Below are 23,623 nucleotides of genomic sequence, written 5' to 3'. Positions count from 1 at the left end.
AAAAAAAATCAGGCTCAGACCATCTTGTTATGTTACACCAGTTATGTAAGAGCTGATGAAGACAAATAGAAAGGGCAACTATTTTGATAAAGTACGTTATCTTATGAATTTCCTGGACTTAATGAATAAATAACTTACACATGTTCTTCATTTAAGTTTTAAAAGAATAATTTGGCATTTGAATGTTAACAATTTGAAGGATCTTATACTCGGTGGAATAACCAATTGTCTTTCAGATTGGGACCTTTTGGAGAATATTACGTGAGTTCTTAAAGAGCATTTATAACCTACACAAACAGATGTTGCAAGTATGGCATTAATCTAACTTGCTATGACAAGGTAAGGTGTGGTCTATGCTTTCCATAAAGCTACAGATAAAACCAGTGCTAGATTATTTTAATGCACTTAAAGGGTATTCCCATCTCCAAGATCCTATCCCAATATGTAGTAGGTGTAATAATAATAATATTAGCAAATACCACCAATTAGAAATTTAGCACAGCTTTTCTGACTTGCTATGTCTCTTTCCTCATGTGGAGACCTTAGCTTAGCTGAACACTGCGAGGAGAAAATTAACTTTATTCTGCCCAGCAGCATTCATGTTTAAGTCAGGAGGGCAGCGCCGGAACGGGTTCACTCATCGCTCTGAGTATACAGCGTGGCGGCTGTAACCGCGCCCCCAACCATGACTAAGATCCAGCCCCAATGCAGAGCCAGTGTCCACCCCTGCTCAACAGTATGTTAATATTCTCACCTATTGCCACACACATTTTGATGCATTTTTGTGATTTTTTTTTTACATTTATGTGAAAGGTTGAAAAAAGCTTCCAAAACGCTGAAATAAATGACATTCTGTAATTTTTTTTAAAAAAGCCAAGAAAAAATGTATTGTTTGAATGACATTTTATACAGGTATTCAGAATCCCCTCTAGCAAATACATATCCCTCACAAACGGAACAAAAATGGATGCATCCCGTGTGTAAGGAGGTGGCGGGGACCCTCAACTTCCTTCTCCCTCCTTTATGTCGGGCACATGTGTCCCATGCAGCACCCTGATGGCTCACCCTTGTATTAGTGTATAATGTCATGTACTAATGTTTTACCAATTTATTGTACTGTGTTGGCGTGTATGTTCTCATATTGTGTAAACTGTGCTGAGTATGTTATCTGTTACATCTGTTGAGCTTAGGGATAGAAGGGGTTAAAAAGAGAGGATGGTCCAGCAGGCAGACTGGACAGGAAGTTCTAGTTTCTGCAGCAGAGCCCGGCAAGTTTGCCCAGGGCACGACACTCTACATCACCGGGAGCAGAGGAAACCCCAGGAGGGGGAATAAAGAACTTCCAAGGACTGCTGGGCAGTAAGGCTGGGCACTGGTGCTGCAGGAGCAACTGCAGCAGGACTGTTGGTTCCCAGAGTCCTGATTGGAGCTGTTAAAGCTGCATAACTTGGGAAAGATGCAGGGAAAGTTCAGGAAGCATTACCTTATTTACCTCATGTTTATTAAATGTTTTCTAGAGATGGAACAGAATTGTGGAATGTGGTGCATCCGGACGACACATTTCCTGTGTTGAGGGAAACCGTGTCATTGAGGTAACTGACTGTGCCACAGGGCTGGGACTGTCTGTCTTCCTATATGCAAGGGACCCGGGTGCTCACTAACTGTGACTTAGTGGACTCGCCCAAAACTACCATCCCGTGCCACCTTGTTACACTGTGTATTTCCGTTTCAAATGCAAGCATTCTCCAATGATTAATATAGGGTTTGGCTGCTTTTCGCTTGTTGTTCATTTATAGAATATAAAAAAAGACCTGTATGCAAACATCAAATGGAAATCAGATAGACCCTATAGTCATCAATCGGACTTCACTGCTTCCATTTGAAACAGGAATACACAGGATACTTATTCCAATTATCTGTTCTGTTTATCTGTTTTAAATGGGACCGACTACTGGTAAAGACTAACAGACGAACGGAGCTTGAGGACTTTATGCTAGTTGATTTCTAGGAATGCTCATTTACCGATAATCGTCCAGTATAAGCAAGATACCAGTCACCAATCAGGCATGCAAAATAATCGTTCGTTGGGTGGAATGATTTTTGAAACCTGCTGAAAAGCTATTGTTCTCGGCAGCACATAGTAGAAAAGATAACCTGACATATGAACAGAGCGTGCGGATACGTTAATAATAAGAGATGCTAGGAATGCTTGTTTCCTGATAGTATATACAGGATGCCAGTCATCCATCAGGCGATCAAAATGATCATTCATAGACTGAAATCATTTTTTAAAATTGATTAAAAATCATGGTTCTCGGCAGCACATCGTCTTATGTAGAACAATGGCACTGAACAACCTACTTTGTGCACATGGGACTTGAGATGGGCCTGTGCAAACAGGATATTAACTCAATAAATAGGTAAACATGTTAACAGCCGCTGGTTGTGCAGTGTTTGCAGCCCAAAGATGGCTTGAAATCTAAGAAAGCAGAATATACGATGTTAGAGCGCTCAGTGTCGGAAAGATTATGCAAATGTAACCCGACCACATCCTGCTTTACCGTTTGTATTCCTAATATTGCGCTTCACGCAGTGTCCTGTGCCACTGAAGCAACAGTGAATGTAAGGATAAGAAACCAGACAAAGCTTTGTATAATTAGGTTCAATCGAAGTTCAAACTGTTTAAAAGCGCACAAGCAGCTGCCTTTTGTGTCTGTTTGTTCCTCTCCTTGCTTTATGTAACCAAAATCCCCAATCTATATTGATTTAAGTATAGTCTGTGCAAACCTTCACCCAGCACTTACAAGGGGATCATCGGAGTTTAAAGTACACGCGTTTCATACTTTTGTCAATTTTGCAGACAATTAAGCAGCTACATTTTAAGATCTTCCCCCCTCCTCCATTCTCTGTTTTGAGGATATACTCTGTAATGCTTTTTCTTCTGTGTATAATATTAAATTCAATTACAAAAGTCTGCACTGGAAAGAGGAAAAGATTGCAAAACTTGGCAGGGATACAATCTAATTCACATTATTGCGTCATCTTTCACTAAGCTCAAGAGGATATTAGAGTACATCTGTTTAACATTTGCTGAAAACAAACAGAAGTGCTGTCAGACATTGCAATTTTAGTCAGAGAAAAATGTTAATTTGGACATGTTAGGTGGTATGCTAATTTATTGCAGTGAAAGAAATCCTAAATGGTTGCCTGGCAGGTGGGGGGAGAGTTGTTCTAATTTATAAGTATTGTATGGCGTTTATATTATGTGTGATTATATTATTAAAAAAATCTTATACATTGTAATTGACATTTAAAAAAAGGTTATGTGAAGAACAGAAGCTACTGTACATAATGAACTGAAATTGGGTGTCCCAAGAAAAAACTAGTGAGAGTGGCTCAACACCTGGAACCCACCCACATAATCCCACTGTAACTACTGAAATACCTGGAACCTCCTCAAGGAATCTATTAAGCAGAACTTATGGTTCAAAAGTGATTGAAATGTGCTTAAAGGGGCATTCCTATCTCCAATTAGAAAGGTAGGATAGTTCTTCTCATTCGCTATGTCTCTTTCCTTATGTGCAGGCATCACCGGACCTTAGGTATCCATGGTTACGACCACTGACAACTAGCTAATTGTCACTAGATCAATAGGCAAGCAGCTTGCTGAGAAGGCAACAGCTGTTGGCACAATTATTAGAAAATGGAAGAAACACATGGGTCTCCATGCAAGATCTCGCATCATGGAGTAAGGATGATTCTGAGAAAGGTCAGGAATTAGCCCAAAAATACTCCTAGTCAATGACCTGAATACAGCTGAGACCACAATCTCAAACATTACCATTAGTAACACTCTACGCCTTCATGGATTTAAATCCTGCAGGGCACACAGGTCATGGCCCGCTTGAAGTTCACCAATGACTATCTGGATAATCCAGTGGAGTAATGTGAGAAGGTCATTTTGTCAGATGAGATCAAAATAGAACTTTTGGTATCAAATCCACTCACTGTGTTTGGAGGAAGATACCAAAAGATGAGTACAACCTCAAGAACACCGCCCCAACCAAGAAGCATGGTGAGGGAAACATCATACTTTGGGGGTGCTTTTCTGGCAAGCGGATATTACGTGTGCACAAAATTGAAAGAAGTGTGGATGGAGTCCTGTATGGCAAGATTTTGGCCACCAACCTCCTTCCCTCAGTAAGAGCATTGAAGATGGGCCGTGGCTGAGTCTTCCAGCATGACAATTACCTGAAACACACAGCCTACCAGGAGTGGCTCAGAAAGAAGCATTTCAAGGTCCTGGAGTGGCCCAACCAGTCTACAGACCTGAACCCTATAGAAAACCTTTGGAGGCAGGTGAAACTCAATGTTGCCCAGTGACAGCCCCGAAACCTGAATGATCTGGAGAAGATCAGTATGGAGGATTGTGCCAAAATCACTGCTGCATTGTGTTCAAACTTGGCAAAGAACTGCAGGAAACGTCTGACCTCTGTAACTGCAAAGAAAGGTTTTTGTACGAAATATTAAGTTCTGTTTTTCTATTGTATCAAATACTTATTTCATGTAAAAATGGAAATTAATTACGTAAAAATCATACAATGTGATTTTATGGATTTTTTTTAAAGATTCTGTTTCTCACAGTTAAAGTGTACATACTATGGAAATGACAGACCTCTCCATTCTTTGTAGGTGGGAAAACTTGTAAAATCTGCAGTGTGTCAAATACTTATTTTTCCCACTTTACATCTAGCAAGAGAGGACAGTATATATGAAAGAACAGGGTGCTATAAATAAAAAAAAATAACCAGAGAATCCTATTTAATAAAGGGCGGCAAAATATATACTGCAACAAGAGGCGATTATGTAATTAATATATGTATAGGAAGGGGTGTCCAAACACATTTCTTGCACAGGGGCCCCAATTTGTTCGTCTGCCCCTGAATTAGACCTTACGGGCTATTACATTCTGGATGGTTATTAAAGGGGTACTCCAGGAAGATAAGAGTGATTTCAAAATGCATTCTATTTAAGACTTTAAAGGCTCAACACTTTTCACGTTCTTATATTTAACTTCCTGTGATTTTACTACTTCTCACTGTGACCTCATGTTGCTGCTGAGTGCTACTTATGTCTTCTGGGATGCTAAGTAAGAGATCAGGAGGCATAGCTTTCATCTTGCTGCTTACGTAAGGCCGCCTCCTGACCACGGTTTATCACACTCTGTGTGTGGTTAAATACCCACATCGCCATCAATTTCTTCACTAACTGTCTACACCTGTTTAGCTTGTTGCTGTCAAGGAGCTTGTAGATCAGGAGAAGCAGCAATAAGGTAATGACAAATCCAATACAAGCTGTGAAGGAGCAGGCAGTCAGTGCAGATGAAGATTGAGGGGGAGGGGGAACATCAAGCCTTGGTCAGCAAGGTGGCTTTCATAATGAGGGGCAAGACACAAGTGATGTGGCCAGATGTGTGACATAGCATCCCAGAAGGGAAGTGGGAGCACTGAGGAGCAACAGCAATGCTGTGACATGAGGTCAAAGTGAGAAGTAGTAGAATCACATGAAGTTACGTATAAGGAAAGGCAGAGGGGTATGAGCCTTTATATTTTGACAGAATGTTGATTAAAGTGCATTTTTATCTCTCTGGAATACCCCTTAAGGTTCTTCTTTCCTTATTGTTCCTATGCATTTGAATTAAGAATCTGTCTGCTGTTTCGGGTCTTGGCCTTGTTTCCTGGCTTTCTTACTCCTGCCTTGAATCTTGTATTCCCTGTCTGGCAATTTTAGTGCTGCTCCTGCTAATGCAACTCCTGACAATGTGCAAGGCTGTACCTACTGGTTTCCAGGTAAGAGAATGACATTGTGCCATGTGACCGTTTAGCTTTTTTGGGCTGTGCTATGCTTATTGTTATTATTCTCTGACTATAACAAATGCAATGATGTTGAAAAGCACAACTAATAAAGCACAACAAAGTTGTACCAAACACCAAATAGTCTATTCAATGCTGTATCTCTAATATATTATGGGTAGTGATGGCACTTAGCTATTTTTCTTTAATCAAAATGGTGTATCACTAACAGTTGTGCGGCGCTTAGTTACCCGCTGTTTACCTAGGATACCAGCTCCCAGCGTGAGCACGCTGGTATCCAGGGTACACAGCGGGTAACTAAGTGCCGCGCGTGCTTAATTACCTGCTGTTTACCCTGGATACCAGCTCCCAGCGTCTGCTTACAGTGCTGGGGGCTCACTGATTGTTGGTCTCCCGCTGCCACACGCAGCGACGCGTGCTGACCAACGGGAGATCAACAATCAAAAAATGGCACAGGACATTCCTGCACGATCAGCGATACCCGGCAGGGGAGGTGGTCGCTGATGCGTGCCACACACAGCGAGATCGCTGATGCGTCACAGAATCGGTGACACATCAGCGATCTCGCTTAGACTGAAGTACCCTTTGAGAGATAAACAAAACTAATGATTTTGTCTATCTCTATTTGGACAATTATTAGGCAACTGGATATTTTGACCATATCATCATTTTTATACAGATTTTCCAACTACAAAAAGTATAGACTTGATTTCTTATTGGATGAATCAGATCAGGTGATTTGTATTTGTGGAATGAGGGAAGATGTGGCCTAAGGATGTCAACAACTTTTATTAATGGGCGCATAATTATTAGGCAGCTTGTTTTCCTCAGCTAAAATGGGCCAAAAATAGATTTAACTGAAAAGTCAGAAATTCTTAAAAGTCTTACAAAGGAATGCAGCAATCTTGAAATTGTTAAGATATTTGGGCGATCATAGAACCATCAAAAGTTGATTGTAAATCGTCAACAGGGTCACAAAAAACATGTTAAAATGAAAGATGCACACTAACTGCCAAAGATTTGAGAAGAATCAAATGTGAAGAGACCAGGAACAAATTACCTTCCAGTGCTTTCATATTCCAGAAATACAACCTCCCTGGAGCCCAGAAGTACAAGATGTTCAGTTCTCAGAGACATGGTAAGGAGGGCTGTAACTGGATCACCACTGAACAAGATGCAGAAGTTGAAATGTCAAGACAATGGGCCAAGACATATGTGAAGACAGATTATTTAACTGTTTTATGGACTGATGAGATGAGAGCGACTCTTGATGGACCAGATTACTGCATCAGTAATGTGCACAGACCAAGGTACTGCTATGGGCTGGTATTATTAAAGAAACACTCCAACTAACTTTTTTATGCAGTAATGTGTGTGCACATGCATGTTACGTAGTGTGAGTGAATTAATATACTCACCTACAACCGCCCTCTCTGGTGTCCAGGGCCGTTTGCTCTTCTCTGTATGACCGTTCAGTGGATTGGCCGTGTATCCTTTACAATGAAAGTCTACAGAATGTCAGAACGAGGCTTTGATTGTGAAATATACTTCTGGCTCATGCATAGCACATAGAACCTGCCGGCTAGTCAGATTTATGGGGACGTCACTGAGAAGCAGAGAAGAATTTGACCACCAAAGAAAGCAGTGGTAGGTGATTATATCAGTACTCTCACACTACATAACATACATGCACACAGACATTTAATGAATAAAAAAGTTAGTGGGAGTCTTTCTTTAAAGCTGAGCTAGTTGCATCATTTCAGGTTGAAGATAGTCTCCAAATCAACTCCCAAACCTTTGACAGGTTTTAGAAGAAACTTTATTCAAACAGTGGTACAGGAAAAAGTCTGCATCTTTCAAGAAAACCAAGGTTTTTGTGCAGGGCAATGCTACATTGCATGCATTGAAATGCTCCTCTGCTTGGCTGCCAGTAAAGGCCTTCAAGATGAAGAAATGATGACACGGTCCCTTCCTCACCTGACCTAAACCCTACTTGTGAGCCCTTCTTAGTGTGAGGTTACGTTGAAGGAAACCAGTACACCTCTCTGGGAGGATGGGGCGGTGCTGCCCAAAAGGTTGATCGTCAACAGATTAAGTAACTGGCAGACAGGGCCGGTGTTAGGGGTAGGCAGACCACTCAGCTGCCTAGAACCCCCACTCCACCAGGGCCCCCAGCCTATGGCGTGCCACTGATAGTGGCACACCACTCAGCCACTATGTGGCCCCTCAATAAGAAGGACCCAGGTGCCGTCCCCCCCGCATCGTGCATTCAACTTGAAAGCAGTGATGTAGGAGAGAGCGTCTTGTGACACTCCCTCTCCCATCACGCAGCCTCTGCCTGTGACTCTCACTCAGCAGTGTGTGCCGTCAGTCTAGCTGATCAGACGCCCTGCAGAAGCCAGAGTGCAAGGGAAGGAGGAGTAGAGGTAAGTATTGTGTGTGAGCGTGTCTGTGTGTATGCATGCATTACAGTGTGTGTGTGACTGTGTGTGTATGCATGCATTATAGTGCGTCTGTGACTGTGTGTGTATGCATGTGTTATAGTGTGTGTGTGATTGTGTGCATGCATTATAGTGTGTGACTGTGTGTGTATGCATGCAATATAGTGCGTGTATGTGACTGTGTGTATGCATACAACATAGTGAGTGTGACTGTGTGTGTGTATGCATTATAGTGTGTGTCTGCTGCATGATACTGTGTGTGGGGGGACTGCAATATACTCTGTGGGGGGCTGCATTATACTCTGAGGAGGCTGAATTATACTCTGAGGGGGCTGCATTTTACTGTGAGGGGGCTGCTTTATACTCTGGAGGGCTGCATTATACTGTGTGTGGGGGCAGCATTATACTCTGAGGGGGTTGCATTATGTTCTGAGGGGGCTGCATTATACTCTGAGAGGGGCTGCATTATACTCTATGAGGGGACTACATTATACTCTATGAGGGGGCTGCATTGTACTGTATCAAGGACCATGGAAAGTGCATTTTACTACATGTATTATAGGGGACCTGCATTATACTGTATCGAGGACTGTCTGTACCAATCAGTCTTCCTCAGCAGGAGTAAGGGTAGGTGCACACAGTCAGTAAACAATGCGGGTTGGATGCTGCGTACTTAGGCAGCATCCAGTTGTTACAGCATTTTAGATGGGATTTCAAGAAATCCCATGCCCACTATGCATGCAAAGACGCCCGTGGTTCACAGGCGGAGACGAACATGTGGCGCATCATTCCAGACCACAGCATGTTGGACGTAGTGATTCTGCATGGTTCAATGAACACATGGGGATTCACCTGCGTTCAATAGCTTGCAGCGCTTTGGACACAGCGGACAGGGCCCCACTTTAAACTTTTGCCCAGGACCCCACTTTGTCTAAAACCGGCCCTGCTGACAGACACCATGGAATGAAAAATTATAACTGTTATTGAAAAGAATGGCAGCTATATACAGTAGGTCACTGATATTTTTTATTTAAATGTATTTTTTGTACATTTAGAGTTGTTTGATTATTATTCTCATTTTAAAAGATGAAAATAAACAATTGATATGGGAAAATTTTCATTTTTCATTTAGTTCTATATTAATTCTGTACAATAATAGTTGGACAACAAGTATGCATACATAAATATTCTCCTAAGAAAGAAAAAAACACATTTACTTTCCTAAAAATTCAGATTTATTAATCTTATGGATTGATCGACAGAACTGTAGTTTTGTAATAATAAAATTAATCATCAAAAATATGCGCTGCTATGGTCTTTGAGCATCTCTTATGATCTCTGCCATACACAGCACAGCACATAAAGAGAGATTTCTAGCTTTTATTCCGTGCAGGAAGTTATACAACAGTGCTGAGCTGTCTGGATCTGAATCAGCTCTGAATCTGGTAAAAGAGTTGTCAGACAGTTCTCAATGCTTTTTTCTATTTCTCCCTCTGCCTGTTTCATCTCCCTGCTCCTCACTCCTCATCCCTCCTCCCTTCTTCATAGAATATAATGGGCTGTGAGCCTGCAGTCTGTCTTGTCTGAGCAAGGCAGATTTGGTTTTCAGAATGGATGTTAAGTTCTGGAGGCTGGAGGAGAGGAAGAAGCTCTGAAAGTGGGAAAGGAGGCTGATTTCTCTGATAAGATACATTACAAAGTTTTTTATATTCCCTTGTACTATTGATTTAAACAAAGTTAGCTGAAAGGACAGTTCCTTTTTAACTGTTATCTTGTACATATGTGCTCCTCTTCATTCTGAGATTGTACAAAAAAAAGACAAGAGAGAAAAAAGGCAGAAAATAATGTGATACCTAGGACATTATGTGTGTTGTTAAATTCGGAACATTCCAAAAAAATGGTACAAGAATGCAATAAACCAAAATGATGTGTATGTACTGCAAACTGTACAATGTTCTATTAAAAAAAAATTTTTTAAATCTCCACTAAATAATTAAGCTTTAGGGTTCACTCACACTAGCATATAATTCATATGACTGCAAAAATCGGATTGCACTCAGGCCAATGTTATTCAGTGACGGGGGCGCACCTACCATGAGGCAAGTTGCGTCCCTCAAGAGAGGGGGCGGCAGATTCTCCTCTCCTGAATCTGCTCGGGTTGCTCATACATGGCTGCTCTGTGCGCACAGGACCTGTGATAAGGTCATAGGAGGGGAGGATGTCATGTCAGGGGTCACATGATCAGGGGCCTCACTGTATGCAGGACTCTGCTGTGCTGGTTGTCATGGTGCTGGATGAGGGGAAGTTTATGTGTTGGGTCAGAAGGGGTTTACAGGGTGGATGTAGCAGAGCTGTGTGTACAAGGTGGACAGAGTGGAGCCATGTGTGTACGAGGTGTTCAGAGGGGAGTTGCGTGTCTATAGGATGTGCGGAGTGGAGCTGTGTGTGTACTTGGTGTATGGAGCAGAGCCGTGTGTATACGAGGTGTGCGGAGCGGAGCCATGTGTGCACTTTGTGTATGGAGTGGAGCTGCGTGTGTATGGGGTGTGCGGAGCAGAGCCATGTGTGTACAAGGTGTACGGAGTGGAGCCGTGTGTGTACGAGGTGCATGGAGCAGAGCCATTGTGTACTTGGTGTACGGAGCGGAGTCGTGTCTGTACGAGGTGTGCGGAGCAGAGCCACATGAGTAAGAGGTGTATGGAGCAGGGCCGCATGTGTACAATGTTTACGGAGTGGAGCCATGTGTGTACGAGGTGTACATAGCGTGGCCGCATGTGTACAAGGTGTATTGAGCAGAGCCACATGTGTATGAGGTTTACGGAGTGGAGCCATGTGTGCACTGAGTGGAGCAGTGTGTGTGAGGTGAACGAAGCGGAACCATGTGTGTACAAAGCATACAAATCGGAATCATGGGTATATGAGGTGTGCGGAGCCATGCGCGAACGAAGTTGGTGCATGGTGGGGAGCATTCTTACCTCCCGACCCTCCCAGATCCAGCGGGACAGTCCCGATTTTGAGAATCTGCCCCTCTGTCCCGGCCAGGAGCTTACTTTTTCCACGGACACAGGAGTACATGGCGTAGCCCCGAAGAGCACTTTAAAACTCGCACGTGACGTTCCACCGTAAGTGACATGCCGGAAGCTGACCGGAAATTAGGTAATTTCGGGAGGAGATTGTGATGGAACCATGGAGGCACTTCAGGGAATGCTTCAGATCCATCACCGTGTCCTCCTCTGACAGAGCAGAAAGCGGGATCGCCTTGGAATCGGGGATGCCGGCCATGTAAGCAGATCATGATATGTCCTGCAACGCGGGAGGCTCAGGTGGGCATTACAATGGGAACCGGGCTGCTGTAGGATCTTTATAGAATCTTTCTCTCTCTGTTTCTATCTCTCTCTCTGTTCTTTCTTTCCTTCTCTAATCTTTCTTTCTCTCTCTCTGTTTCTTTCTCTCTGTTCTTTATTTCCCTCTCTATTTTTTCTTTATTTCTCTCTCTGTTTCATTCTCTCTCTGTTCTTTCTTTCCCCTTTCTTTCTTTCTGTCTGTTCTTTCTCTCTCTCTCTGTTCTTTCTTTCTCTCTCTGTTCTTTCTTTCTCTCTGTTTCTCTCTCTGTTCTTTCTTTCTCTCTCTCCTTTCTTTTTTCTCTCTCTCTGTTCTTTCTCTCTCTGTTCTTTCCTTCCCCTCTTTCTTTCTCTTTCTCTCCTTTCTCTCTCTGTTCTTTCTTTCTTTCCCCTCTTTCTTTCTCTCTCTGTTCTTTCTTTCTTTCTCCTCTTTCTTTCTCTGTTCTTTCTTTCTTTCTCTCTCTGTTCTTTCTTTCTTTCCCCCTTTCTTTCTCTCTCTGTTCTTTCTTCTTTCCCCTCTTTCTTTCTCTCTGTTCTTTCTTTCCCCTCTTTCTTTCTCTCTCTGTTCTATCTTTCCCCTCTTTCTTTCTTTCTTTCTTTCTCTCTGTTCTTTCTTTCCCTTCTTTCTTTCTTTCTTTCTTTCTCTCTGTTAGGGGCTGGCGGAACGCACCAAATAATAAGTAGATGGTATTAAGGTGCGTTTGCAGCTCGGGGACCACTGCGCTGCTCGGTAATGGTGGACACAAAATGGCGGTATCACACTGTACACACATGGGTTAAACGCCACCCAGTGTGTAGTAGCAACAGGCTACTTCACAGAGCCACAGAACCACAGAACACAGATGCCATACCCTGTTGACTGTCATAGGGCACAGCTGAATCAGCGCTAGTGTATGGTCACAAGACTCTGCCCCAAGGACATGGGGTATGAGCCTCTCTAGACCCACTAATCGCACAGCGTCGCACCTGCGAATGCCACTAATAGATGCTGGCTACTGTAGAGTGCAGACCAAGTGCATAGTGGCATACAGGCAAAGCCACTACTTGGTGCTGAAGCTAGTCCCTGACTCTGCATTCTACCTGCACTATCAGCCTAGGCACTAACTGGCAAGGCTGAAAAACACATGCGTACCAAGGGTAGGGGTTTCATAATGAATCATTCACCAGAGACATTCAAACGTGCATACAAATCTCACTCCACATGGACTATACCTTGCGGCCGTGCAATTCTTTTATAGCTGCAGCCTTCCAGGGCCTTGCTGATGGCCCAATCTGAGCTGCTTGAGGACCTGAGCATGTGACTTTTGACCACCAATGAGCTGTCATCTCACGGGCATGCTCAGATGGGAAAAAGCAGGACTTCTCCCAGGAAATCTGCTCTCTGCTAATGCTGGATGCTATAGCTGAACCTGGGGCAGCAGCAGCAGCCTGACGCATAGCATTAGCCTGAGCAAGACGCTGGGACTGATGTCTCTGTTGAGCAGGAACCTCTGTGGCTGAAGAAGAATGGGAGACCACACAGGACATGGCTTGAGATTCCCCCTCTGCAATGGTGGGAACTCGACGCCCAACTCTCTCTGTTCTTTCTTTCCCCTCTTTCTTTCTCTCTCTGTTCTGTCTTTTTCTCCCTCTCTGCTCTTTCTTTCTCTCTCATTTCTTTCTTTCTTTCTCTTTTTCTTTCTCTCTGTTCTTTTTTTCTCTCTCTGTTCTTTCTTTTTTCTCTCTCTGTTATTTCTTTCTTTTCCTCAATACCAGTAAGTGTGCCCATAGCACCAGCCACTGTGCCCTCAGTACCAGTCAGTGTGATCATCAGTGCTAAATGGGTGCAATTGGGGCATGGATATGGCTGTGACTAGTTGTAAAATGGGTGTCTGAGGCGTGGCCTAAAATTTGCCATGGGGCAGTATGGAGCACGGGGGCACAATGTAGCATAGGGGCCAGAATGGAGCACGGGGGCCAGAATGGAGCATGAGGCAGCAGAATGGAGCACATGGTTGCAGAACGGAGCACGGGGCGGGAGAATGAAGCAAATGAAGCACGGAGGGGGCAGAATGAAGCACGGAGGGGGAAGAATGGAGCATGGAGGGGGCAGAATGGTGTATGGAGGCAGAATAGAGCAGGGGTCAAGATCATGGGGCAGGATGGAGACAGATGGGGCAGGATTGGAGACAGATGGGGCAGGATGGACACAATGGAGACTGATGGGGCAGGATCATGGGATATCACATGGGGGCAGAATGGATACTCATGAGGGCAGGATGGGAGAACATACGGCTGGAGCCAGAAATTTGATACTCGGGGTCCAGGATATACCGTAAGGGCTAATTAAGGGATTATCTGTGTGGCAAGGTGGATGTTAAAACTTAACCTTTATTAGGTAAAATTGTAAAAAGCCAAATTAGTCAAACAACAAAAATAAAGGGGTACCATAGTGAAGGAAGTGCCCTATAACCAATGAACAGAAAAGGGGGGTTGTTAAAAAGGTACTACTGGCCTCTCAGATCCTCAATATTAATCTGACTTGATAGCAAAATGACTATAGTTGCCCATATGATGAAGCAACTATAGTCATTTTGCTATCAAGTCAGATACATGATCTCATTTATATGGCACAAATAAGTGGTGCTTATAAGAAAGGCATGTTATACCCATACATATTATTGTGACTTACTTGGGCAAGTGTATGACATATCCTATGGGCAACTATAGTCCAAAGAAATTTGATGAAATATTACAATCCAGCCATGGCTGATGCTGCAGTAGCATCGGGCATGGCTGGAGACACCAATCTGACCCCCCACAGGCGATCGGCCCACCCACCACCGAATGACAGCGGCGAATGACATCTTGGAAAATGGCGGACACATGCGCAGTGCGCCCGCTTGAATCTGCCGCTGCAGATTCCATTCATTCATTTTGATCACTGTGATAAGCTCTCACAGTGATCAAAATAAAATAAAAAGTAAATACCCCCCCCTATCACCCCCATAGGTAGGAACAAATAATAAAATAAAGAAAATATTTCTATTTTTATTTTTCCATTAGGGTTAGGGTGGAATTAGGGTTAGGGTTAGAATTTGGGTTAGGGTTGGAATTAGGGTTAGGGTTGGAATTAGGGTTAAGATTAGAGTTAGGGGTTAGGGTTGGGATTAGGTTTAGGTTTGTGTTTAGGGTTATGGTTATGGTTGGGATTAGAGTTAGGGGTGTGTTGGGGTTAGGGTGTGTTGGGGTTAGGGTTGGAGTTATAATTGAGGGGTTTCCACTGTTTAGGCACATCAGGGGGTCTCCAAACGTGACATGGTGCCACCATTGATTCCAGCCAATTTTGCGTTCAAAAAGTCAAACGGTGCTCCCTCCCTTCCAAGCCCCGACGTGTGCCCAAACAGTGGTTTACCCCAACAAATGGGGCATCAGCATACTCAGGAAAAATTGCACAACTTTGGGGGTCTAATTTCTCCTGTTACCCTTGGGAAAATAAAAAATTGGGGGCTAAAAAATTATTTTTGTGGAAAAAAATGATTTTTTTATTTTCATGTCTCTGCGTTATAAACTTCTGTGAAGCACTTGGGGGTTCAAAGTGCTCACCACACATCTAGATAAGTTCCTTGGAAGGTCTAATTTCCAAAATGGGGTCACTTGTGGGGGGTTTCTACTGTTTAGGCACATCAGGGGTTCTGCAAACGTAACGACGACCGCAGACCAGTCCATCAAAGTCGGCATTTCAAAACATCACTACTTCCCTTCCAAGCCCCGATGTGTGCCCAAACAGTGGTCCCCCCACATATGGGGTGCCAGCGTACTCAGGACAAACTGGACAACAACTTTTGGTGTCCAATTTATCCTGTTACCCTTGTGAAAATAAAAAATTGCGGACTAAAAAATAATTTTTTGAGGAAAAAAAATATTTTTTATTTTCACGGCTCTGCGTTATAAACTTCTGTGAAGCACCTGGGGTTCAAAGTGCTCACTATGCATCTAGATAAGTTCCTTAGGGGGTCTAGTTTCCAAAATGGGGTCATTTGTGGGGTAGTTTAGGCACACAGGGGCTCTCCAAACATGACATGGTGTCCGCTAATGATTGGAGCTAATTTTCATTTCAAAACGTCAAATGGTGCTCCTTCCCTTCTGAACCCTGCCGGGTGCTCAAATAGTGGTTCTCCCCCACATATGGGGTACCCGCGTACTCAGGACAAACTGGACAACAACTTTTGTGGTCCAATTTCTCCTGTTAGCCATGCTAAAAAATCATTTTTGAGGACAAAAAAGGATTTTTTTATTTTCACTGCTCTGCCTTATAAACTTCTGTAAAGCACCTGGGGTTCAAAGTGCTCACTATGCATCTAGATAAGTTCCTTAGGGGGTCTAGTTTCCAAAATGGGGTCATTTGTGGGGTAGTTTAGGCACACAGGGGCTCTCCAAACATGACATGGTGTCCGCTAATGATTGGAGCTAATTTTCATTTCCAAACGTCAAATGGTACTCCTTCACCTTCTGAACCATGCCGTGTGCTCAAATAATGGTTCTCCCCCACATATGGGGTACCAGCGTACTCAGGACAAACTGGACAACAACTTTTGTGGTCCAATTTCTCCTGTTAGCCATGCTAAAAAATCATTTTTGAGGACAAAAAAGGATTTTTTTATTTTTACTGCTCTGCGTTATAAACTTTTGTGAAGCACTTGGGGGTTCAAAGTGCTCACTACACACAAGTTCCTTAAGGGGTCTAATTTTCAAAATGGTGTCACTTGTGGGGGTTTTTCTCTGTTTAGGCACACAGGGGCTCTCCAAGCGCGACATGATGTCCGATAATGATTGGAGCTAATTTTCCATTCAAAAAGTCAAATGGCGCTCCTTCCCTTCCGGACCCTGCCGTGCGCCCAAACAGTGGTTTATAATCACATATGAAATATTGGTGTACTCAAGAGAAATTGCCCAACAAATTGTAGGATCCATTTTATCCTGTTGCCCATGTGAAAATGAAAAAACTGTGGCTAAAAGAAAATTTTTGTGAAAAAAAGTACTTTTTTTTAACAGATCAATTTGTGAAGCACCTGGGGGTTCAAAGTTATCACTATGCATCTAGATAAGTTCCTTGGGGGGTCTAGTTTCCAAAATGGGGCCACTTGTGGGGGAGCTCCAATGTTTAGGCACACAGGGGCTCTCCAAACACGACATGGCAACCGCTAAATATTCCAGCATATTTTCCATTCAAAAAGTCAAATGGCGCTCCTTCCCTTCTGAGTCCTGCCGTGCGCTCAAACAGTGGTTTATGACCACATATGAGGTATCCGTGTACTCAGGAGAAATTGCCCAACAAATTTTAGGATCCATTTCATCCTGTTTCCCATGTGAAAATGAAAAAATTGATGCTAAAAGAAAATTTTTGTTGGAAAAATTGAAATGTCCATTTTTTCCTTCCACGTTGCTTTAATTCCTGTGAAGCACCTGAAGGGTTAATAATCTTTTTGAATGTAGTTTTGAGTAGCTTGAGGGGTGCAGTTTTTAGAATGGTGTCAATTTTGGGTATTTTCAGCCATATAGACCCCTCAAACTGACTTCAAATGTGAGGTGGTCCCTAAAAAAAATGGTTTTGTAAATGTTGTTGCAAAAATGAGAAATCGCTGGTCAACTTTTAACCCTTATAACTTCCTAACAAAAGAAAATTTTGTTTCCAAAATTGTGCTGATGTAAAGTAGACATGTGGGAAATGTTATTTAGTAACCACATTGTGTCACATAACTCTCTGGTTTAACAGAATAAAAATTCAAAATTTGAAAATTTTCAAAATTTTCACCAAATTTCTGATTTTTTCACAAATAAACACAAAAATTATCAACCTAAATTTACCACTAACATGAAGCCCAATATGTCACAAAAAACAATCTCAGAATCGCTAGGATCCGTTGAAATGTTCCAGAGTTATTACCTCATAAAGGGACACTGGTCAGAATTGCCAAAAATGGCCTGGTCATTCAGGTCAAAATAGGCTTGGTCATGAAGGGGTTAAAAGTGTATGTATTTTACATGTGCGTCAGGTTAGGCTAGTAGAGAGTAAACCAGATTTATTTGTACTGATTTTACTATGGGGGTGCACCATTTTGCAGTTCGCCTCAGGCAGCAGAGAGGCTAGGTTCACTCCTGTTCAGTGAGGACGTGCAGATCTGGGGTTTTTTTCTCAGCTATATTTATGGATACATTACAGTTCTGCAGCATCGGACATTGTAAATGATTAATAGCTGCTGAGTACGGACACGAATTGTGTGCGGACAGCACACGGAGACAGGTGAGAGAATCGTCCCACTCACCTGGATGAGAATGGGGCTGACTGTTAGACACTAGTGTGAGTGAACCCTAATGCAGTGTGAAACTGAACTTATCAAATATAAACCAAAGGGAATTGTATCCCAAAACTCCCACCCCCACCCCAAATGCACAAAAAATGGTTTGATACCAATTTTTTTTTGTAAGCATTTTTATTAACAAGAGTGTCTGAGTTTGTATGTTCTCCCTGTGTTTGCGTGGGTTTCCTCCGGGTTCTCCGGTTTCCTCCCACATTCCAAAGACCTACTGATAGGGAATGTAGATTGTGACACCCATTGGGGACAACAATGATAATGTCTGTGGAATTAATGGTGCTATATAAGTGACTAATATAAAGAAATAAATAAATTGCTGCTTAGAAACATATGAAGCTATTGTAAAGCTGTTACACTGATGTAAATGACATAATCGTCCTTGACTCACCTTTTTTGCACATTTTCACGGTCCACTTTTATATTTGAGCGCTAATGTATTTTAGAGTAGTCTTTCTAATGTTTGTGTAACCCCATGTTAAATACAGCATTACCACAGGATACATGAGTGAGAAGGAAGCAATGACCTCATCCCTTCTATGTTATTTATCGTCTGGCTCTGGTAGCAGCCATATGTTACATGGAGCTAAATTCAACAAGTAGATGCTGCCATCTAGAGTACAGGTGCTGTGACGCTGAAAATAAAGGAATGGAAAAAACAAACTGAAATGAGCAAAGGTCATTTCCATAAGTGTTTGCTTTTTATGCACTTTTTGTTCTTTTTCTAAATTCATTTATGCCTCTCCAAAAAACTTTGTGGAGGTTCTTTACAAGAAAGTAGAAAATAGATGAGACAGGATTAAAGGGGTTGTCCAGTCTAAATTGATAATTGCACAAATCCCCCCGTGCCTGCACTGTGTGCTGCGAGGATTCGCCGGTTTCTGAGACAGGAACGGTGGTGATGTATGAGCTATGCATACTCCCGGGCATACTCCCGGGCAGAACCCTCCTGGTGGGCACAGTTTCGCTCCATACACTTGTATTGAGCAAAGCAAAGCCTTCGAGCCTTGTCTAGTGATGGGGACGTCCAGTGGATGCAGCCATCTAACGGGTGCGGCCTCGCTATATAAAAGAGTATGAAGCGAGCCTGTGCCCACCAGACAGGTTCTGCCCGAGAGTATGCACAACGCATATATCACCGTTGTTCTGAAATTGGTGAATCCTTGCAGTGCACAGTGGTTGCACTGGGTGGAGTCATGTCTTTTCATTTTGAAAGGGGCAACTGCTTTAAATGTAGCTGTGCCCAGATGACCCTTTAACCCCTTCCCAACCTTTGACGCCACGTAGGCATCATGAAAGTCAGTTCCAATCCGACCCATGACGCCTATGTGGTGTCATGAATTGATAGCCCCCCTGCAGGTCGGGTGACCGGGGTCACTGGAAGGTCACCAGACCTGCACATACAGGACCCTTTGTGCTTCACCCCAGGGGGGATGGCTTCACCCCCCTGTGGCTATGATCGCTCTGATTGGTTGTTGAAAGTGAAACAACCAGAGAGATAGTAATATTTCATCAATGAAATTTGATGAATTATTACAATCCAGCCATGGCCGTTGCTTCAATAGCATCAGCATTGCTGGAGACACCGATCCAATCCCCCCACTGACTGATGGGGGTGATCGGCCCCCGCCACTGAGTGACGGTGCAATCTGCCGACACCGTCATCATCTGCTCTCCCTCCCCTTCCCTCCACTCCCCCCACCTTCCGATCACCCCCCATCCCCTCCCGTACCCTCCGAGTCCCGCTGTGGCTCCTGGTGTCCTGCCGTCCCGGATCATGGGCGCCGCCATCTTCCAAAACGGCGGGCACATGCGCAGTACGCCCGTCAAATCTGCCAAATGGCAGATACCATTTATTTGATCAAAATAAAAAAATAGTAAATCACCCCCCTTATCACCCCTATAGGTAGGGACAAATAAAAAAAAAAAAAAAATATTTTTATTTTTATTTTTCTATTAGGGTTAGGGTTAGAATTAGGGTTAGGGTTGGAATTAGGGTTAGGATTGGAATTAGGGTTAAGATTAGGGTTAGGGGTATGTTGGTGTTAGGGTAGGGATTAGGGTTAGGCTTGTGGTTAGGGTTATGGTTATGGTTGGGATTAGGGTTAGGGGTGTGTTGGGGTTAGGGTTATGGTTAGGGTTGGGATTAGGGTAAGGGATGTGTTGGGGTTAGGGTTGGAGTTAGAATTGAGGGGTTTCCACTGTTTAGGCACATCAGGGGGTCTCCAAACGCGACATGGCGCCACCATTGATTCCAGCCAATTTTGCGTTCAGCCGTGAGTACGAGGTGTACGGAGCGGAGCCGTGAGTACGAGGTGTACGGAGCGGAGCCGTGTGTACGAGGTGTACGGAGTGGAGCCGTGTGTACGAGGTGTACGGAGCGGAGCCGTGTGTACGAAGTGTATGGAGAGGAGCCGTGTGTGTATGAGGTGTACGGAACAGAGCCGCGTGTACGAGGTGTACGGAGCGGAGCCGCGTGTGTACTTGGTGTACGGAGCGGAGCCGCGTGTGTTTGGGGTATACGGAGTGGAGCCATATGTGTACGGGATGTACGGAGCGGAGCCAAGTGTGTACGAAGCAAACAAAGCGGGCTTTTCCCACGGACACAGGAGTACACGGCGGAGCCCCAAGGAGCATTTTAAAACACACACGTGATGTTCCACCTGAAGTGATGTGCTTGAAGCTGACTGGAAATGAGATAATTTCTTGAGGCGATTGTAACAGAACCAGGAATGCTTCAGATCCATCACTGTGTCCTCCTCCGACAGCGCAGACAGCAGGATCGCCTTGAAATCGGGGATGTCGGCCATGTGAGCGGATCATGATATGTCCTGCATCGGGAGGCTCAGGTGGGCACTACAATGGGAGCCGGGCTGCTATAGTATCTTTATAGAATCTTTCTTTATTTCTTTCTCTTTTTCTCTGTTCTTTCTCATTCTCTGTTCTGTCTTTCCCTCATTTTCTTTCTCTCTCTCTCTGTTCTTTCTTTCTCTCTCTAATCTTTCTTTTTTCTTTCTCTCTCTCTGTTCTTTCTTTCCCCTCTTTCTTTCTTTTTCTTTCCTTTCTTTCTTTCCTCTCTTTCTTTCTTTCTTTCTTTCTTTCTTTCTGTTCTTTCTTTCTTTTCTTTACTTCTTTCTCTCTCTATTCTTTCTCTGTCTCACTCTGTTCTTTCTTTCCCCTCTTTCTTTCTCTCTCTATTCTTTCTCTGTCTCTCTCTGTTCTTTCTTTCCCCTCTTTCTTTCTCTCTCTGTTCTTTCACTGTCTCTCTCTGTTCTTTCTTTCTTTTTTCCCCTCTTTCTTTCTTTCTCTTTTTTCTTTTTTCTCTCTCTCTCTCTGTTTTCTCTCTTCCTTAGTGCCAGTCAGTGTGCCCATAATGCCAGCCACTGTGCCCTCAGTACAAGTCAGTGTGATCAGCAGTGCTAAATGGGTGCGATTAGGCGTGGACATGGGTGTGACTAGTTGCGGAATGGGTGTGGCCGGGCGTGGCCTAAAATTTGCGCCGCAGTCTTTGTCCCTCTTACCCTTCCTCAAAAGTTGGGAGGTATGATAGGGGTGGCTGGTTGCCCAATGGATAGCAGTTCTGCCAGGAATTCTGTCTCCGTGTGTACAAAAGGGGACAGAGCTTTGGGAGGAGTACTGTACCTAAAAGCAATAAATAGGACTGAGCTGAAATACTGGACACAGCTGTGACTACATGTTATATAGTCGTGTTAATCTCCTCTCACTGCTTGTAACCTACAACTGTACAAAAATATTATATAGTCACCATGTGACTAGTGGGCCTGTGTAACTTCAAATGCCAGGGCTGAATTTTAGTCCCAGTCCGGCCCTGCTAATGTTTATTTGTTTCTGCCAATAAAGCTCATGAATTTAGAGGAGAGCTTCTAGAAGTGTTTGTAATGACACCAAACTCTGGCAGTATTGCTCTTTCTCCCACAATGAATAAGAGCTGAAAGATATCAGTAAATCACTCTCAGGTCTGCTGTGCTCCAGCACGTCATCACTCTGCAGTGAGTAGAGCAGACTGTTTTTCTATGCTATTGTGGGGGCATGTTCTTCTTTCCCCAATGTGGTGCTACCTGCTTATGATTGGTCAACATCAAACAGGGGTAAGAAGCGAAATCTATCTGGTAATGCCCACTTGGTCTTAAAAAATTAACAATTTAGGTGCTTAATACCTTGATAACTAGTAACAATGGAAAGGTGAAATAAAAAAAAGAACAAAAAATGTCTTCAACTTCTTTCTACCCTCTGAAATTAGAAAGTGCCCATTGTCCATAACTGTTAAGCATGTGTCACGCAAACCTGGGAGATATGAGGATAGAACATCACTGCATATTGTAAATCATAGATCTTCCATTTAACCTGTATGTTCGGATCCCATATTAAATTAATTTGGCATCCTTTGGTGCTGAAGAGGTTAATGACCCTTTCTATGTTGGTTAGAAACATGCAGCTCCATTTCAGCTGCTTCTGATCTGGTCATTAACTCTTCCTATAAAACCTGGACAAACCCTCTCTTACCAGTGAAAGCTTTGCTTCATTTCTCTTAGGAAATGCTGTGCTGAATAGAAATTTATTGTTGCTATTGGAGATTTGTCTTCCGGTGCTGTGTGCTTAAGCTAAGTGTTTTGGAGAGAAGTTGTTGCAGAGGTGTTCTGTAGTAGGTGTGTGTTTATCTCCTGGTCCCTGTTCCCATCTGGTTCATTCCTCCCTGTCCATATCTTCCTCCCTATTGTTACTTGGTGCTATTGTATGATAGAGGGTTTCTGTTATCCCTGTTTTGTCTTGTCTGTCTTGTTCACATTACATTTCTGTCCCAGGCTTCAAGGGATTGGTGAGGGGACAGACCAGGGATTAACAGGAGCATAGTGAGGTCAGAGACTCAGGCCTCTCTACCATCAAGAGTAGCCCCGGGACAGTGATAATTAGAGTCCCAGTACTAAGAAAATGTTACTAGAGGTTTTACTAATTGGAGCGCCCCCACAGGGCCTTAGGTTACTCAGTACCGGGCTGGTCAGGTTATTTAAAGGGGATTTGTCACCGTGGCAGTGACCCGGTCCGTGGCCCTGGACATCTGTATAGATGGATCTTTAATGAAGGATGATGAATGACAATGGGGAGAAGATGATGCGAAAATGGGAGGGAAAATCGTAATGCCACCCGTGGTATTCGGCAATGATAGTCGACGCTGCAATGCAGATCCTCTGGGACGGTGTTTGGGCAGCAGTGATGGTGAAGCTCTCCACGGGTAGAGCTGTGTTCCAGGACAGTTGAGCTGGTGACGGTGATGGTGAATGCGGTGTAAAACAAGCGAGATGTTAATAACATGAAGGACACAATTGGGTGCAGTTTCACAGTTTTTACTCACAAATCTTGTGCTCACGATGACCCGCTTGGCACTGTGTCCTCCGGGGGAGGGGTCCAGCAAACTCTCAGGTAGATTGGTAACACTGTTTCAGGACTCCTCTTTATGTCTCCTCTCTAGGCTGTGTCTCTGCGCTGATCTTTCCTTTCTCTCCTGCCCTGCGCCTTCACAAGCAATGTCCCAAGCCGGCAGTCACGGATCTCACCGGGCGACGTGGGTCAGGCCCCGGGATCCTCTATAGCTACCT

At 43.7% G+C, this 23,623-nt stretch overlaps 1 long non-coding RNA gene across 1 annotated transcript in view; it reads right to left on the bottom strand.

Annotated features, from left to right (window-relative positions):
• LOC141049463 (uncharacterized) overlaps window positions 1-12,932 on the bottom strand; it is a 60,048-nt gene extending 47,116 nt beyond the window's left edge. Inside the window, exon 1 of the long non-coding RNA XR_012220359.1 lies at window positions 12,868-12,932. This is a non-coding gene — a long non-coding RNA (uncharacterized lncRNA). The remainder of the gene's footprint in view (window positions 1-12,867) is intronic.
• Window positions 12,933-23,623: the final 10,691 nt, after the last annotated feature.

Source organism: Dendrobates tinctorius, unplaced genomic scaffold, assembly GCF_039654945.1.
Source record: "Dendrobates tinctorius isolate UK_male_01 unplaced genomic scaffold, ASM3965494v1 ptg000144l, whole genome shotgun sequence".
NCBI lineage: Eukaryota > Metazoa > Chordata > Amphibia > Anura > Dendrobatidae > Dendrobates > Dendrobates tinctorius.
This window is presented reverse-complemented; position numbering and strand designations above follow the sequence as displayed.